This window comes from Notamacropus eugenii, chromosome 1 (genome assembly GCF_028372415.1).
Source record: "Notamacropus eugenii isolate mMacEug1 chromosome 1, mMacEug1.pri_v2, whole genome shotgun sequence".
NCBI classification, from domain to species: domain Eukaryota; kingdom Metazoa; phylum Chordata; class Mammalia; order Diprotodontia; family Macropodidae; genus Notamacropus; species Notamacropus eugenii.
In genome coordinates, this window is record NC_092872.1 from 686114554 (window position 1) to 686134218 (window position 19665).

At 38.5% G+C, this 19665-nt stretch overlaps 1 pseudogene; it reads right to left on the reverse strand.

The window, feature by feature from the left end:
- Positions 1 to 3724: 3724 nt before the first annotated feature.
- Positions 3725 to 19665, reverse strand: part of LOC140519825 (calpain small subunit 1 pseudogene) — a 98321-nt pseudogene continuing 82380 nt past the window's right edge.

Below are 19665 nucleotides of genomic sequence, written 5' to 3' on the forward strand. Positions count from 1 at the left end.
TATTTATCTATCTATCTATCTATCTATCTATCTATCTATCTATCTATCTATCTATCTACCTATCTATCTATCTATTGGTCTGTCTATCTATCTATCTATCTATCTATCCGTCTGTCTGTCTGTCTGTCTGTCTGTCTGTCTGTCTATCTATCTATCTACTGTATTTATTCATTCATGTGGGTTTTGTTTACTTAGCTGACAATTTTGTTAATCATGGAAGCCAATAGATTCTGAAGAAACAAACTATTAAACTCATGCTTACTCAATACCCCCTGCCCCTCAGGACACTCCTTCCCTAGGATTGGAAGAGGACATAGGCAAGAATTCTTTCCAGATCCTCCATTTAAAGAGGTTACCCAAGCTAGCTATGTCATCATGTCCCAACTGGCTGTAATCTGGACTTCATCATATAAAGGGAACATCTGCTATACAGCATCCCTGACTTGAAATCCTCTGGCCTCTTTATAACAGCTCTAAGTCAGTAAGCATTACTACATGCCTACTAGGTCCCAGGTACTGTGTAAAGGCAACAAATAATCCCTGCTCCCAAGGAGGACCCAGGTTGATGGCATGAAAATGACTAAGTCTAAGGTCGAGGTAGCTAGTGCTACAGTACACAGAGCACTAGGCCTGGAGTCAGGAAGTTGTTCTTGTTGTTCAGGCATTTCGGTCACATCTGACTCTTTGTGACTTCATTTAGAGTTTTCTTGGCAAAGATACAGGAGTGGTTTGACATTTCACTTCTCCACCTCATTTTACAGGTGAGGAAACTGAGGCCAATAGGGTTAAATGATTTGCCCAGGGTCACAGAGTAAGTATCTGAGGCCAACTTTGAGCTCAGAAAGAGAGTTTTCTTGACTTCAGTCCCAGCACTCCATCCGCCGTGCCACCTAGCTTCCCCTCAAGGTCAAGTGATTTACCTAGGGTTACACAGCCAGGGAGTAGCCAAAATTGGATTTGAACTCAAGTCTTCCTGACTCCAGGTCCAACCCTCTGTCCCCTGTACCACCTAGCTGCTGGAATCAGGAAGATTTGAGTTCGAATCCAGCCTCAAATATTTACTAACTGTGTGATCCTGGGCAAGACACCTAACCTCTGTTCACCCAGTTTTCTCAGCTGTAAAATGGAAATAATAATGGTAACTACCTCACAGAGTTGTGAAAATCAAATAAAATATTTGGCAAACATGCTTAGCATAATGCCTAGCACACAATAGATTCTATATAAATGCACATTTCCTTCCCTTCAGCCCATGTGAAAAATGTACATAGGATAAATTGGAGATAATCAACAGAGGGAAAGCATGATGATTAAGGGGGATTGGAAAAGGCTTCCTGTAGGAGGTGAGATTTTAACTGGGACTTGAAGGAAACCAGGGAGAGGATTCTAGGCATGGAGGACAGCTAGTGAAAATATCTGAAGTTCAGAGGGGTTTCCTTTCTGAGAAACAACAAGGAGGCCAGTGTCACTGACTCACATAGTATTGATGTGAGTAAGGTGTAAGAATAATTAGAAAGGTTGGAATGGGTCAGATTATGAAGGGATTTGAGAACCAAAAAGAAGAAGGATCCACTAGAGTTGAATAATGGGGGAGGGGGAAGGGTTATCACATGGTCAGTCCTAGGCTTAGGAAAATTAATCTGATAATTGAGTGAAAGATGGGCTAGAATAGAGAGAAACTTGAGGTAGGAAGACTAACCAGCAGTCTATTACAATAGTTCTGGAGAGAGATAAGGAAAACATGAGTTAGTGAGGTGGTACTGTCAAGAGGAAAAGAGGGTTATATGAGATGTTATTAAGGTGAAATCAACAGGACTTGGCAACTGATTGAAGATGGGGGATGATAGATAGTGAGGAACTGAGAGAGCCTGGGTTACTGGGAGGATAGTGGTGCCCTCAACAGTAATAGAGAGGTTTAGAAGAGAAGAGGATTTGGGAGGAAATCTAATGGATTCAACTTTGGACATTTTGAGTTTATTATATCTACAGATGGACAAGAAGTGATAAACCATTCTATTATTTTTGCCAAGAAAACCACAAATGGGGTCAAGAAGAGTTGGACACAACTGAAATGACTGGACAAAAACAAATATCTATAGGACATCTAGTTTAAGACATTCAATAAGCAGTTGAAGATTTGCAAGATTAGAGTTCAGAAGAGAGGTTAGAGCTGCATAAGTACATCTGGGAATCATTAGTATAGAGATGATAATTAAATTCATGGGAGCTGATGATATGACCAAGGGAAACAGTAATGGAAAAAAGAGAAGAAAGTCCAGAATAAAACCCTGAGGAATGCCCAACGTAATATAGAATGACCTAGATGACAATCCAGGAAAGGAGATTTAGAAGGTGCTGACACATAAATGGGGAGAGAGATCCAGGATAGAACAGTGTCACAGAAACTGAAGAGAGGAGAATATCGAGAAGAAGATGACTGGCAGGATCATAAGTTACAGAAACGTCAATAAGGATGAGAATTAAGAAAAGGCCGTTAGATTTAGCAATTAAGAGACCAGTGGTAACTAGAGAGAGAAATTTCAATTCTATATTTTTATAGTGTACTATCGAGTAGAATAATTTTGGATTCTTTGCTTATTTTTGTTTTTTTTAAGGGGTTCTAGCCATGATTTTGTCTTTCTTTGTATCCTCAACACTTATCACAGTACCAAGAACACAGTAGGTGCTTAATACATGTTTATTGATGGTTTGGGACTGACATGATTTGAATAAGTATAAAAATCACTGATATAAATATAAAACTTTCAAAAATGATTGCCTTTTTTACTTGTGAAATCTATGGAGAAGGGGATAATTTATGACCAAATATTATGAAAAGCAAAATGAATAATTTTGAGTATATTAAATTAAAAGGTTTTGCACAAATAAAACCAATGCCACCAAAATTAGGACAGCAGAAAGTTAGGAAATAATTTTTATAGCCAATGTCTCTGATAAAGGCCTCATTTCTAAAATATATAGAGAACTGAGTACAATTTATAAGAATGCAGGTCATTCCCCAACTGATAGATGGCCAAAAGTTAGAAACAGGAAATTTTCAGATGAAGAAATTAAAGCTACCTATAGTAATGTTTTTTTTTCCTTGTGACCACTGTTTATTTTGGACTTTGGAGCAGCCCTGAAGACCAGTCCCTGTTCCCAGGTTCACCCAGAGAGGAGGGGAGGTGGCCTGACGCACATGGGACTTGAGAGAAGGCACTAGATACCAGATGAGCCTTGTGGGGTCAGCGTGTGATGGCACCTGGCTGACATGTTAAAGCATGTACATGTATTTCTAAGGGTTCTGGGGCATGGCAGGCATGTTACAGCATGTTTACAGGGGTGCTGGGAGGAACAGTGCATTAGAGCGTTAACTATTTCTAAGGAAGTCAGGAAGCATGAGGCTGACATGTTACAGCATGTGACATGTTTGCAGCGGTTCTTGGGGGGCAGAAGCATGTGGTTGGTTGGCACATTCTGGAGCTGGGGGTAAGGATGAATGGGGAGCAGGGGCTGATGGTGGCCATATTTGTACAGTCAGCGGTAGGAGAGGCACCCCTGGGACAATGACACATCAGCATCTGATGGTATCTGTGTCAGAGGGTTCCCTCATAGGGTTGAGAGCAACAGAAGTGCAGGGGAGGAGGAGGGAAGCTTCCTGGCAATCTCTGTCCTGGGTAGTGGTGGGGGCTGATGATCAGTCAGTTGGACAGACACATGGACTTCAGGAGTACATGATCATCTGAAGCCACTCTTGGATATTCACCTGGATCCGACCAGTGCCATCCTTGTCCAGAGACTTGAAGGCACGGAATATGGAGTCCAGGCGCACAAGACTGATGAAGTTGTCACAATCCATATTCTCGTCCTCATCTGAGTACTGCCGAATGATCATCTGGTACAGCTCTGGGCTGAGCTGGAAGCCTGCAGCTGAAAAGGCTCCTGGTACCTCATTGCTGCCTAAGGTCTCTGAGTGGTCTGGGTCATCTCCAGTCATCCTGGTGAATATCTGGTCACTGGATTCAGATGGCTCTGGAGGAGAAGTGAGGCTGGTGACTTGCACAGCCCTCCCTCACTCAAAACAACGTCAAGTGCAAGTCATGTCATTATTCCTCTGATGGCACAGTCTTCTTCGACAACGAAGGACGAACACACACATGTCGTACTGTTTGTAGATAGCCTGCCATTTCTTTATGTTGTTCCAAAGTTACTTAAACTCCTCAAAGCCAAGTTTGCCAGTGGTATCATTATCCATGATGGCCATCATGTTCCAACAGGTGTAGAGACCAAAGCCACCAGTCTTCAGGTCAAGGTGTTGAGTCACCACCTTGTTCAAGATGTTCATGAGTTCAGAGGCACTGACTTCCACGTCATTTCCTGCCAGCTAGGGAAACAGCCTTCTGAACTGCTGGACCTCCTCATTCCACGTTGGAGAAGTGGGATCAAAGGGGGTGAGGGCTCTGGGTTATAATTGGCTGCAGCTTCACTTATGGCACTGATGACACCACCTAGGAAGCCCATGGCACACCCCCAACCTTCTCCCCACCCCCACCCCTGCCACCTCCACCTCCACTGAGCAGCCTCCACTGAGTAGCCCCCGATGACATTGCCCATGCCTCTAGCACCTCCACTGCCTCCGCCCTTCCCACCCAGAAATGAATTAATCAGGAATATGATTCTGGGACCCTGGTCTCAGCCTTGGCCTCAGTTTCCCCAGCCCTGGCCTGACCTCCTTCCCTCATCATTTGGCTCCACACGGTCTGGCCGCAAAACGGTGGGGTGGGCCGGGCTATAGTAATATTTGTAAAAATACTCTAAATCCCTATTGTTGAGAGAAATGCAAAATAAAACAACTTTGAGGTACCATCTCACACCTAGCAGATTGCCTACTATGACATAAAAGGAAAATGATCAGTGTTGGAGATGGGGGAAAATTGGAACTATAATGCATTCTGGTGGAGTTGTGAACTCATCCCAACCATTCTGGAGAGCAATTTGGAACTAAAATTAAAGGGCTACAAAACTGCATACCCTTTGATCTGGCAGTAGCACTGCTAGCTCTGATCCCAAAGAGATCATCAAAAGGGAGAAGCACCTACATGGACAAAAATATTTGTGGCAACTCTTCTTGTAGTGGCCAAGAATTGGAAATTGAGGGGATGTCCATCAGTTGGGGAATGGATGAGCAAGTTGTGATGTATGAATGTAATGGAATAAATAATATTGTTCTATAAGAAATGATTAGCATGATGATTTCAGAAAAATCTGGAAAGATATACAGGAACTGTAACAGCAACATTGTGCCATGATCAACTTTGATAGACTTGACTCTTCTCAGCAACGCAAAGATCTAAGACAATTTCAAAAGACTCATGAAAACAGCTATCCACATCTGGAGAAATTACTATGAAGTCTGAATGCAGATCAAAACATATTATTCTCTGTCTCTCTTTCTCCCTCTTTGCTTTTTGTTTCTTGTGATCTTTCCCTTTTGTCCTGATTCTCCTTTCACAATATGACTAATGACTAATTAGTTTACTGTAGGGTTCAGATGAGATATTAATAAATGTTAATAAATAAAAATGTGAGTTTTTCATAAACACACACATATATTATGTAATATATATATAATATGACTAATTACTTTGAAAAGTGACTACTTTTAAGAGATTCTTCAGTTGAACAACTATATTTACTAATCATTTCTAAGTTTAAGTAACAGTGAGAGGAGAAGCCCATACCCAAGGACAGGAGCTGGTTAACAATGATTGAGAAGTAGTATTCAGCCAATACCAGAAGAATCAGGTGATGATAGTAGCACAGAATCCAGGAGAGGAGAGAGTGTCTCAGAAAAGGGGATACTCAACAGTGTCAAACAATGCAGAAGGTTAAGAATGATAAGTGTTTAGAAACAGCCACTGTATTTCAACAGGTAAAAGGTCAATGGGCAGCCTTTGAAAGAACAGTTTCAATGAAGTAGTGGGTCAGAAGAAACTCAAATGCTCTACACATTTAATATTAATTCCCATTAGTTTATAGGTTCATCTCCTACGCATCATCATATCAAATTCTTAAAGAGATATATACATATATAATATATATTATATAATATATGTGTATGTTTATGAAAAACTCACATTTTTTATTTATTAACATTTATTAATATCTCATCTGAACCCTACAACAAGCTCCTAAGACTACTATTCTCATTATTCTTTCATCAACAATAAGGAAACTGAAGGTCAAAGAGAGTAAGTGATATGCATAAGGTCCCATAAGTTAGTGTCTGAAGTGGGATTTAAACCCAGGCCTTTTTGAACACAAGTCCAGCACTCTCTCCTGTGCCTTCTTGCTTTTCCATAATATTAGTAACATTAATAAAAACCACAAGATTAGCACTGGGTGGTAGTATACCTAAGTCTTTAAACATTTGCACAAAAATATTATTGATTCATTCTATAGGGAGATATTATTGACCTGTTTCTGTTTTCATCCTCCAATTATCTTGTTCAACATTTTTATCAATTACTTGAATGTCAATGGTGTCAAAAGTAATATATTTAATATATCTATGGATCACCCAAATCTCAGAGGCATAATTAATACATTGGAAGATAGCATCAAGATCCTAAAAGTTCTTGACAGGCAAACGATTGACAGGGATAAACGTAAAATCCCTCATTTAGATCCAAAGTATCAACTGCATAAGGATGCACAAAAACCAGTTCATGTGAAAAAAGGTACATTAGTTAATTATATGAGTAAGGTTGGCATAATGAAAAGGAAGATTCAGTTTTGTAGTCAAGCAGACCTGTGTTCAGGTCCCATCTCTGACACACGATGGTTATGTCTTTGAAACATAAGCAACTCTCTAAGACTAAGCTTCAAAGGTTCTGATCTGTGTTTGTTCCAGTTCCTATGATCAAAGTGAAACATTTCTAATGTTGGATGGTGAAAGTCACAGACAGAAAGAGAAGAGAGGAATGGGAGGGAGAAAGAGAGAGAGAGAGAAAGAGAGAGAGAGAGAGAGAGAGAGAGAGAGAGAGAGAGAGAGAGAGAGAGAGAGAGAGAGAAAGACAGAGAGAGAGAGAAGTAGGAGGAGGATAGGACTTGAAATCAGGTCAAATAAAGAGGAGCAAGGGATTCCATTGGGACAAGAGAAAACTTAAAGTAGATGTGATGGCTACATGGAAATGTTGCAAGAGTTTTAGCATGGAAGAGAAATAAGTTTTGTCCTGCTTTGCCACAGAGAACAGAACTCAGAGGTAAGACTAGAAGTGACAGGGAAAGAAATTTCTGTCCAATAAAAGAATGAATTTTGAAATCAACAACAACAAAGCAATAAGAGATAGCTGAGAGCAGAATGGCTTACTATAACATGAAATTGTGAGTTCCCTGTTACTGGAAGTGTTTTAGCAGACGCTGGGTGTGAATGCATCTATATTTATATGCTTTGGGTGTATATGTTTAGCAAAGCCTTCTTTGGTGAATAATAATAACTCATATTTTATACCATTTAAAATTTTATAAACTACTTTCCATACAAAAAAAATTCTTGTGAGTTCGGAAATAGAATTATCACCTCAAATTTACAGATAAGAAAATTGAGGTGAAGAAAAATTTAGCCGTGTGTCAGAGGCAAGATTTAAACCCAAGACTCCTAGCTGCTAGTCCAATAATGACTCTCCTTGCTCTTATAATTCCATCTTGGAAATAGCTCTGTTTTCTTTGGGCTGAATACGTAGGAAAGGTAGCATAAGGTAGTACAGACATGCCTCAGAGATATTGTGGGTTTGGTTCCAGACCATCACAATAAAGCAAATATAGTAATAAGGTGAGTCACAGAATTTTTTTTTGTTTTCCCAATGCATATAAAAGTTATGTTAACACTATAGTCTATTAAGTGTGCAATAGCATTATGTATTAAAAAAGCAATGTGCATACCTAAATTAAAAATATTTCATTGCTAAAAATAACGCTATCACTTAACTTTCTTGCTTATAAAGAGTCTTGCCTTGATGTGGATGGTTGCTGACCGAACACAGTGACAGCTGCTATAAGTTGGGATGGCTATGACAATTTCTTAAAATAGGACGACAATGAAATTTGCCAAATAGATTGCTTCTTCCTTTCACTTAAACACATAGTGGCCATTTTAAGGTTATTAGTTGGCCCCATTTCAATATTGCTTTGTCTCAAGGAATAAATAGGGAGACCAAAGGAGAAGGAAAGAGAGGGGGAAATGGTGGGTTGGTGGAGGAGTCAGAACACTTAAAACATTTATTGATTAAATTCCACCAACTTATATGGGCTCAGTTCACATTGTTATAATAGTATTGTTATTGCAAGAATTATCAAAATGTGACAAAATGTGACACAGAAACATGATTAGCGCATGCTGGGAAAATGGCTCTGATAGACTTGCTTGATGGAGGGTTGCCACAAACCTTCAATTTGTAAAAACAGGCAATATCTGCAAAGTGCAAAAAAGGGAAGTGTAACAAAACAAGGCAAGCTTGTATACAGGAAGCTGGTTTTAGAACCAGGAAAACCTGAGTTCAAGTCCTGCTCCTGACACCCACCAGCTGTGTCACTTTGGGTAAAAATAATTCACTTCTCAGTGCTTTATGTAACTATAGAAAATTATAAATTGTAGAGAAAATAGCAACCTGAAGGAGTTTCCTCACCTGAGAGTTCACCAATGAAATCACAGATCCAAATCCGTATTTGTTTCTAATATCTGGCATCTTTGGGAGTTACAAATACCTAATTATTCACCATATCCCCAGCCAGGCATGCTAGAGAGGAGATGCTTTCACTAGGGCAAGCTGTGCAGGATGAACTGAACTCCCAAGATACTTGTAGCTATAAAATGATCCATCAATAATGTTCAATAGCCATTAAATTCCTACTATGTGCCAGGCAGGCACTATGCCATGTACAAGGGATATAAAAAAAGGCAAGAGGCAGTCCTTGCTCTCAAGGAGGTCACAATCTAATGGGAGAGACAACATGCAAACAATGATGTACAAACAAGCTCTTTACAAGATAAACTGAAAATGTTCAAGAGAATTAAGGAGGACTAGGAAGAGCTTCTTGTAGAAAGTGAGATTTTAGTTGGGACTTGAAGGAAATTAGGAAAGCTAGGAGGCAGAGATGAAGAAGGAGAGCACTCCAGCCCTGAGGGACAGTCAGAGAAAATGTCCAGTAGGGGGATCGATCCTTAGTAGGGACTATAGGTTATAAATATGGGCAATCCAATCACCAGGCTGCTTTTAAAAGAACATTTATTAGAATTAAAGACAGATGCATTACCTAAACTGTACAAAACTCGTTTTATATTCTGTGAAAAATATAAAATAGTTGACATCCATAGACAGGCAAACTGTGTCGGAAGCCTAGCAGAAATGAAATATATCTACCAACTGTGAGGGAAAAATTCAATTTGTCTTCAAATGTTTATAGATTTGTTCTACCATACTTACAGCCCAAATTAAGTCATTCAAGTTTATGAATTAAAAGTTTTTTAGGAGTTAAAAGAACTGTACAATAACATCATTGTGACCCTATACTTGAAGGTACGACAATGAAGTGATGAAATTGACTTTAATACCGAAGTGATATAAGTAGTAATGTTGTATCCTACCCATAGCTCATATGATCTGAGTAGCAGAGAGGTGTCCTCTTAGCTACTCATGAAAGTACCCAGCACATGAAATATCCAGCATTGCATGGGTAACTAATAGAAACCATAAATTATAAAACATGTTTTTTCATCTTACCTCCTAACATTTTTAAAGTAAATTATTTCTAAACTTGTAAAATGGACCCCCTCTATACACTGCTCAGGAAAGTAATAGCAAGCAGTTTTTGTGGACAAAAAAATGCCGCTTGTGTGTATATATTTGTGTGTATGTATGTATATAACACATATGTATATGTACATAGGCATACAGATATATAGATACACTTGTATATATGTATGTGTGTGTGTGTGTGTGTGTGCGTGTTTACTTCAATATTTCATGCCTCTGGAGTTTAATTGATCTTGGTGTTCCTCTATTGACTCAGATTGCATTCTCTCCAGTTCTTAGTGGATGGTTTCATGAGTTACTACGGCTTGCAGTATTTGTCCTTTGCTGCTCAAAATATAGCAAGGACATTACATTTAGTTAGAATGGTTGCTTAGGTAGCAGGTCCATACTGTAAAAGGTCAACCTTGGAAGTGAAACTAGGGTAGAGTGATGAGGACTTTTCCCCAGGGCAACATAATTTAGAAGGCAACAAAATACGCTATATTGTTGAATTTTTTTATGACCAAGCAAGAGATAGAGAACATTATGAAATGCAAAATGGATAATTTTGATTATGTTAAATTGAAAAGTTTTTGCACAGAGTCAATACAACCAATATTGGAGGGAAGTAGAAAACTGGGAAAGAATTTTTGTAACTAGTGTCTGTGATAATGGCTTCATTTCTAAAATATATAGAGAACTGAGTCAAATTTACAAGAATACAAGTCATTCCCCAATTGATAAATGGTCAAAGGATATGAACAGGCTGTTTTCAGAGGAAAAAATTAAAGTTATCTATAGTCATATGAAAAAAATGCTCTAAATCACTATTGACTAGAGAAATGCAAATCAAAGCAATTCTGAGGTACCATATCACACCTATCAGATTGGCTAACATGTCAAAACAAAAAAATGATAAATCTTGGAGATGTGGGAGAGCTAGAATACTAATTCATTGTTGGTGGTGCTATGAGCTAATGCAGCCATTCTGGAAAGCAATTTGGAACTATACCCAAAGGGCTATAAAAATGTGCATACCTTTTGACTGAGCAATACCACTTCTAGGGATGTATTCCAAAGAGATCATAAAAATGGGTAAAGGACCCACATGTATAAAAATATTTATCACAGCTCTTTTCCTGGTGGCCAAGAACTGGAAATCAAGGGGATGCCCATCAATTGGGGAATGGCTGAACAAGTTGTGGTATGTGAATGTAATGGAACACTGTTGTGCTATAAGAAATGACAAACAGATGGACTTCAGAAAAACCTGGAAAGACTTATATGAACTTATGCTGAGTGAGGCAAGCAGAACCAGGAGAGCATTATATACAGTAACAGACACAGAATGGGAGGACTGATTTTGATAGACTTAGCCCTTCACAGCAGTTCAAAGACCTAAAACATTTCCAAAGAACTCATGATGTGAAATGGCATCCACATCCAGAGAAAGCACTATGGAGTTGGAAGGCAGAATGAAGCAGACTATTTTTTCTTTTGTTATGTTATGTTTTGTTTTTCTCATGCCTTCTCCCATTTATTATAACTCTTCTTTGCAATATGACTAATGTGAAAATATGTTTAATGGGAATGCATGTGTAGAGCCCATATAAGATTGCATGCTGGCTTGAGGAGAGAGGGGAAAAAACTTAAAACTTATGAAAGTGAAAGCTGAAAACTGAAAACAAATAAATTAATAAATTTTGCGGAAAAACTGTTGAGTTTTTTAATGTACTATTTTGTATTTTCATAGCATTTTATCTCTTTCAACAAGTTAGGAAAAAATACTGGTTAGACTTAGAAGGTATCAGATGAGCTTTTCCTATGCCTTTTTTTTTTACCTCTCTGTAGCCTTTGACACTGTCAATCATTGTCTTCTTTTTGATAATAATTATCTAGTTTTTGTGGGGGGGTTTGGTGTGTGTGTGTGTGTGTGTTTGTGTGTGTGTTTTGTGACAATGATCACCCCCGTTTCTCTGACCTGGTAGTGGTACCCTCTCAGTCTCCTTTGCTACGGATTCACCCAGGCCACACAGCTCTCTGAGGGAAAAGAAGCATGCAGGACACACTTTAAGGCTTAAAATGCATTATTAATATTTTTCTATTGCTGTTTTTAGACTAATCTACAAAACAATAAACTAAGCCCTAATTTGAAGTATTTGTCTATTTCCGATATGTAAATGATGACACTGAAAATTTTACCATCTACTCTTGTAATCTAGTTTGAGCTGACTTCAGCACATCCCTGGGGGGACACCATGCTCTATCCTTGGCCCTCTTCTCTTCTCTCTCTACACCACTTCATTTGGCAATCTCTTCAGCTCCCAAGAATTCAATTGGCATGTCTATGCAGATGATTCCTAGATCTTACCCACACCTCAACCTCTCTGCTGCCCTCCAGTCTGTCATCTCCAGCTGCCTGTCAGACCTCTCCAACTGAATTTCAGAGGTATCTTAAGCCCAGGAAGTCCAAAAATGGAATTCAGTATCTTTCCCCCTATACCCTCCACTCATCTGTACTTCTAAATTACTTCCTTCTTCCTTTCTTCTGTGCTCCCTTTCTCCTCCCCTTCCTTCCTTTTGTCATCCTTCCCTTTTTTCCTTCACCCTTCCTTCTTCCTTTCCTTCATCCTTTTCTTTCTTTCTCTTTATCTCTTCTTTTTATTAGCTGAGGAAACTGAGGGTCAAAGGAGTTAAATTACTTGGCCCTGGTATCACAAATAATAAATGTTAAAGCTAGGACTTGAATTCAGATCATATGATTCAAATGATTGTGCTTTTTTGTATTCCACTCTACTGCTTCTCTCAGATTCACATCTGGCCCTGTAGTAAGCTATGTAGGAGTTAAAAAAAAAGCTATCTGTGATGGTGTTAAAATGTGTGTAGACTCAGTGTCACTCACTTAATAAGAAAAGGAAAGAAAAACTATAACCTGCCAATATCTATTGAGGGATAGAGCAGAAAGAACAGAGGTCATTTATGAGTGCATTTTGTCCCTTTTCTCAGAGAGTTCTCTATTGACTCATATTAAGCTCTCCATGGGATCTTGAGCTCAGCAAGAAAGATAAAAACACTCGCTTACTGGCAGTTTCTCCTTTTCCTTCTCCCAGTTGCTTTAATTTTGTGATCCAATTGGTGTTAGCAGGTGGGCCCATTCATCATTCTTACAAACTGACTCCATATGGTGCGGTCCTATTTCCTAGTTTCTGCGTGGGAGATGAAAGAACAGTGTTTGCTGTATTTTTTAAAAGGACCACTTATGACAGTGTCAGATAGTGTGTTCTCAGGCTCTAAAAAGGATGAAAGATTAAAAACACAAACAGCCTCCTTCTGCTAAATAACAGGTTAGAAATGAGGACAGACGACATAACTCCAAGCCAGTAGGAATCATGTTTCATTAGTTCTTCTTTGTATCTATTTGATGTTTATTCTGGTACCTGCGCAAAGTTCTTTGTCAGGGGACTCAGGAATGAATGGCTAATGTGAACAATTATGATCAAAACTCAAGAACGCACTGAAAATTGAGCAATTCCACAAGTATCCTGTGATGGGATCCATATCTACCACAGTTACCCATCCTTCCCTGCTCTCCTTTCTATCATGGCTACTTCTTTGCCTAAAAGGAAAGTAAGTTATCCCAAGACTTGATTGACCAAAGGGGCACAGGCTGAAGCTTGATTCCTTTTGGTCTCAGGCCATGTTGGACTGTTTCTTGGTTCCCTGAGGGAATAAAAAGTCTTCCAGGAGAGTCTTCAGAATTGGTGGATGAACCAAGGCCTAATGAGTCACCACATCCTTCTTAGTAGTTGATACTGGAGAAGAGGAGTGGTTCCTTCCACAGGAGCTAATCTCTGTAGCCTTATTAAGTATCCTTTCTATACTATATCTAAATAAACTTCCTTTTTTTTAACTGTTGAAGGATTTATCAGTTTCTCATTTTTTTTTCCAGTATCAAACTGAAAATTCCAAAGGACTGACTTGAGTCAGACCCGACCAACAAGATGTACCCTATACCTCTTTCACCTTTCTTTCCTCAAAAAAAAAAAAAAAAGAAAAATAATAACAGAACCCACTGAAGAAACTTTAACTTGTGTTAAAAAACAAGAGCCAAGACAAGAGACAAACTCTTCAAGTTCATCAGTAGAGGTACTCTTCCAACTGGTTCTTTTTGGAATCCCACTATAGCATCTCATTTGGGAATTCTTATTCATTCTTTCCATTTGTTCTATAAAAAGAATATACCTAATATTTAGGGTATCTTCCTAATGTTCTTTGAATGTATCAAATATCAGTGTATGTCATTCAGAAATTCCAAGGCTATGTAAATTCATTGTTCTCTGGCCAAAGATCATGCATTAAAAGTACTACAGTTAGATTAATTTGTATAGACAGCATTAGAATTGGGTGAATCCTAGGCTGCTATAACACATATTCTACAATTCTTCCATTGTCACTGTGAATGTCAAAGGATAGCTTACAGAAATAAAAGTTGCTTTGCATTTTTATGCCCCTTCAGAAATTACTGTGGCTCCCTGAATTCATCACTTGGTGGCCAGCCTTTGGTAACAAATCTCTGCACATTTAGCCAGCATGACCCTTTGGAAGTAAGCATATTCTGTCATTGGATCTGTACTATTTCAAGTTGGTAGGACCTACCAAAGATTTTTATCTATTGATATAACCATCTCCATGCTTGGAAAATATATCAAAGGAAGACTTTTATCTTTCATTCATCACTTTACAAATAAAATGAAAAAATACTCTGGTTGAGAGACCATTGTGCTTTGTGGTGACTTATGACAGTTTTCTTTCAGATTCTAGAAATAATGTTGAAATTAGAGCTATGGTTAGAAAAATACCTCTTTGATAGATATGACATTCTATCATGAATGTACCATTCCCTTGGTTGTAGCTGGTTATAAGGCATAGGACAGTCTAGCCAAGAGATGGAGCCAATGACACTTAATGGTACACTTTAATATGAGTAGGCTGATCAGGTCTGGAAGGGGAAAGTCTATAGAGTGAAAGTTTCTCCTGATGAGGAGCCAGAAGCAAGACATGGTCGTTTGAGGTAAAAGCATCTGTTCTCAGAACAGCTTATACACAAAGAAACTCTTAGGAAAAATCTGAAAAAAAATCTGAGAGTGCCTCTCAGACTGGTATGGGGTGATGATCTTTGTCAGCATGATTTAAGTAGCCATATAAAATGTAGTCTAAGGTCAAGCAAAAATTTGAGAAACTCAAGAAGCTTAAGCATCAAGAATGCTTCCAAGATGACTCACATCTGGTCCATTGGTTCCTTATGGATCCAGGATCAACTATAAATTACGTTGTTTGACATAGTCAAAACCCAGCCCTTTGCTATCTTCCTAGCCTTCTTACACCTTCTCCCCTTCATGCACGTAGAGTTTTATAAATATTTGACCGACTGATAGACTCAGTAGCAACTAGGTAGCATAGGGTATAGACTATTAGAGTCAAGAGTTTGTTTTTGTAATTCAGTTATTTGAGTCATGTCCAACACTCAATGATCCCATTTGGGGTTTTCTTGACAAAGATCCTGGAGTAGTTTGCCATTTCCTTCTTCAGTTCATTTTACAGATGATAAAACTGAGGCAAACAAGGTTAAATGACTTTCCCAGGATCACATAGCAAGTGTCTGAGGCCAGATTTGCACTCACTAAAAAGAGTCTTCCTGATTTCCAGCCCAGTGCTTTACCCACTCTGCCACCTACCTCCCCGAAGGAGGAATAACTGAGTTCAAATTCTGCCTCAGACATTTCTTAGCTATATGGCCCCCAGATCCATCACTTATCTTCTCCCAGTCTCAGTTTCCCCATTTTAAAAATAGAAATAGCAAGAATAACAACTATCTCACAGGGCTGTCAGAAAGACCAAATGAGAGCATGCATTTTAGGTGCCATGTAAACCTTAAAGCGCTATATAAATTTTAGATATCATAAAATCTTCCCATGATCACACTGGACCTCTCTGGAACTCCAATGGTTAATAATAATTACATCATAATGGAATACTATTGGGCTATAAGAAATGATGAACAGGCAGACTTCAGAAAAACCTGAAAAGACTTATATCGACTGATGCTGAGGGAAGTGAGCAGAACCAGGAGAACACTGCACATAATAACAGCCATGGTGTGCGATGACTGACTTTGATAGACTTAACCCTTCTCAGCAATACAAGGACCTAAAACAATTCCAAAGGAGTCATGATGGAAAATGCCATCCACATCCAGAGAAAGAACTATGGAATCGGAATGCAGAGCAGAACAGACTATTTTCTTTTTGCTTTGTTTTTTTTTCTTCTCATGGTTCCTCCCAGACTAATGTGAAAATGTATTTAACAGGAATGTATATGTACAGCCCACATCAGATGCTGTATTTGGGAAGGGGGAGGGAGGAGGAGAAAATTTAAATTTTATGGAAGTGACTGTTGAAAAATAAAAATAAATACATTATCTAAAAAAATAGCAGTTACATCAAATTCTATATCAAAGTCAGCTGTGAATATCCCTGACAATATCTAGCATTTCCTAAATAGGAAATAGATCCTTTGTTTGTAGCAGAGGAAGATTTGACTGTATGAATATTTCAAAAGATCTGAAATTTCATCAAAGCAGATCATAGCTTCTCTTCTCCTGAGTAGATGGATTCCACGAAATGTTATGGGAGACTGAGAGATAAAGACAAAAAGACAGAAAGAGAAAGGCAGAAAAAAAGTCTCTAATGTTTTTGCTTTTGTCTTCCCATCTCCATGATTTGATAAACTATGAAGTTCATTTATCTCAGTTTTTCCATCAATAAAATGGAGCTACCTACCCCACAATCTGTTGTCAGGCCTAAATAAGATATTGTATGTTAAGTACTTTGCAAAGCCTAAAATCCTTTTTATTACTATGAACAGTTCAGCACTCTTAACAATTATTAGTGTTATTGTTATCTTATCATTATTTTAATTATGGGGGTTTATGGGATAGATTTTAATTATGAACACAGCTGGGAACCACTGGAATAATGAGATAATGCTAATGTGGAGGAGGAGCTCAAGCAGTTCTTTCTGCCAGACAGACCTGCGGTTCAAGCACTGCCAGTAACAAACACACACTAGCTACTGGAGCCTGGACAAGCCATTTCCCTCTTTGTGCCACACAATTCTTTAAGTATATAAGCTACAGGGAAATTTCATATGCTAATAACAATAGGTTACCATTTATGTATCATTTTGATGCTTGCAAAGCACTTTATAAATATTATCTCAGTTTATTCTTGTAACAACCCTGGGGGATAGGGACCATAATTATCCCTATTTTATAGATGAGGCAAACTAAGCACAGAGAAGTCAAGACAGTTGCTCAGGTCACACAACTCGTCAATATCTGAAACAGAATTGGAACTCCATTTTTTCCAACTCTAAATCTGACACACTATTCTAGCTTGAATTCCACATCTTGTGTGTGTGTGTATGTGTGTGTGTGTGTGTGTGTGTGTATTGTTGGAACCCAACACCAAAAAAAATCACAGGTCTGGATTATCCCAATACAAACACACACACACACACTCACACACATACGATGGGGAAGAACTTAATCAGCCAATCCTCCTTCCATGGAACCCCAGTTCCTTCCTACTATGCTATCATTCCTGTACATTATTTCCCTTGTGTAATTCACACTTTATGTAGTACTCTAAGATTTACAAAAAGCACCATCCTCAGAACAGTCCTATGAGACCGGTACTTTAAGTTTCATCTATCCCTATTTCATGGATAAGGAAACAAGTTCAGAGGAGTTCAGTGACTGGCCCAAGGTCACATAAGTGGTAAGTATCAAACCTGGGTCTTCTGATTCCTAGTCTGAAGTTCTTCTTGCAGTACATAGTGTCCTCCTCAGTCATTGCTGGGGAGAGGTGAAGGAGGGCATACTAGAAATTGGTGTGGAAGAGGAAAAAAGTTTGGTTTCCTTTCAAGGCAAGGTAATACAGATGGCTCTCTCCACACTGCTTTCTAAGGCACATATTGTCTTGGGTCTATTAGGGACATTTGCTTCACACTGCATTGTTTTAACACCTGCTATGTTGTTTTTTTTTTTTTCTTCCTAAGGTCCAGTGAAAAGGGGAAATATATATATATATATCTCACATTATGTATATGTGTGTATAAGCTTAACACCTTTTTCATTTTTTCCCTCCCAAGATCCAGGGAAAAGAGGAAAAAATATGCATTATGTATGCACACATATATGTATACACATATATACACAGACATATATATATATATTTTTTTTAAATTTCACAGGAGTTTTTAGCACATCCTTGTCAGACCACATCTCATACTTCTTTGCCTATAATACCCCAGCATCCTCTCTCCATTCTGCAGCCACAGGATGCTAGTCTAACACACAGACAGTCTGAGACTATAATCACATGAATAGTGGAAAATCATAAATAAGGATGTTTGTGGAGGATAATAATATCATATTATTAAGCAGAATCTCCCGAAGGTGCTATGCTTTCTGACTTGCAATGTGAACAGAAACATAGATTCCTCCCAGATGAGCGACATAATGACAAAGGCCAGGTGTTATTTATCATCATATCTCCAGCAGCGTCTATGACAGTGAATGGAACACAGTAGGTGTTTAATAAATGTCTGTCAAAATTTAAAGTTGGCAAACCATTTATGAGTATGCTTGGGAAGAGCTGGGGGCCAAAAGGTGGAGGGGGAAGAGGGAGGGGAAGAAGAAGGAGAATCCTCTAGAGATAATAATAGCCTCTACCTAACAGGACTCTTATGGGGATCAAATGGAATAATAACCCATATAAAGTATTTTACAAGTCTCAAAGTTCTATAACAGTGCTAATTAATGATCTTATTCTCCTCATTATTATTTTGGTTATCATGATTATTATAATAATTATTATTTTCCCTTCTCAATCAAAGTAGCCACTAAAAGCAGTCTCTGACCTCAAGAAGCTTACATTCTGCTAGGGATATAATATATGAACAAAGAATCAGACCAAGTTAATTTGAAGAGAAATCACTAGCAGGTGGGAAAAAGCTTCCTCTACAGAAGGGGCTCTCAATCTTTTTGTGTCATAGAGTCCTTGTTAGTCCAGAGAGCCTATGGACCTTTTCCCAAAATAATGCTTTGTTGCCTACATTCACAACTGAAGGAAATGCTGGATTTCACTTAATGCAAGAGAAAAGGAAGATATAGAGCATGTTTATCTAAATTCATTGATCACCTTGAAATTTACCCATAGACCCATTAGGAGAGATCCATAGACCCCAGGTTAAGAATTTATTGTAAAAGGTGCATCCTGAACTGAATCCTAAAGGAAACAGTCTTAAGAAGGTAGGGAAAAGTTCTTATAGTCTATTCTAGACATGAAAGCTAGCCTGGGCAAAGGTCAGGTAGGTCAGAAATGGAGAGCTGGAGTCAGAGAACAGAAAATAAACCAATATTTTAAAGGAGTAATGTTCACTAAATCTGAAAAGATAGGTTGGAGCCAGATGGTGATGGGTTTTGAATGCAATAGTCAGTTATTTCTATATTATGCTAGAGACAATGGAGCTACCAAAGATTCTCAAGCCAAGGAGTGGCATGACCAACTCACTCTTTAACAAGACAACAGTATTGGACATTTCAGAACAGTAAAGATAGATATGGACTAATCAAGAGGTCACTAGTCTTAGCTATTAGGAAGCCATTGATGACTCCTCAGAGTGCATTTTCAATGGAGAGGTTATAATAGAAATCCAATTGCCCTACATAGAGAAGAAAGTAGATGATGAGGAAAGGGGAGCTTGAGAAATGGAGTCAGTGTGCTGAGTCAGATCTGTCATTTAAATG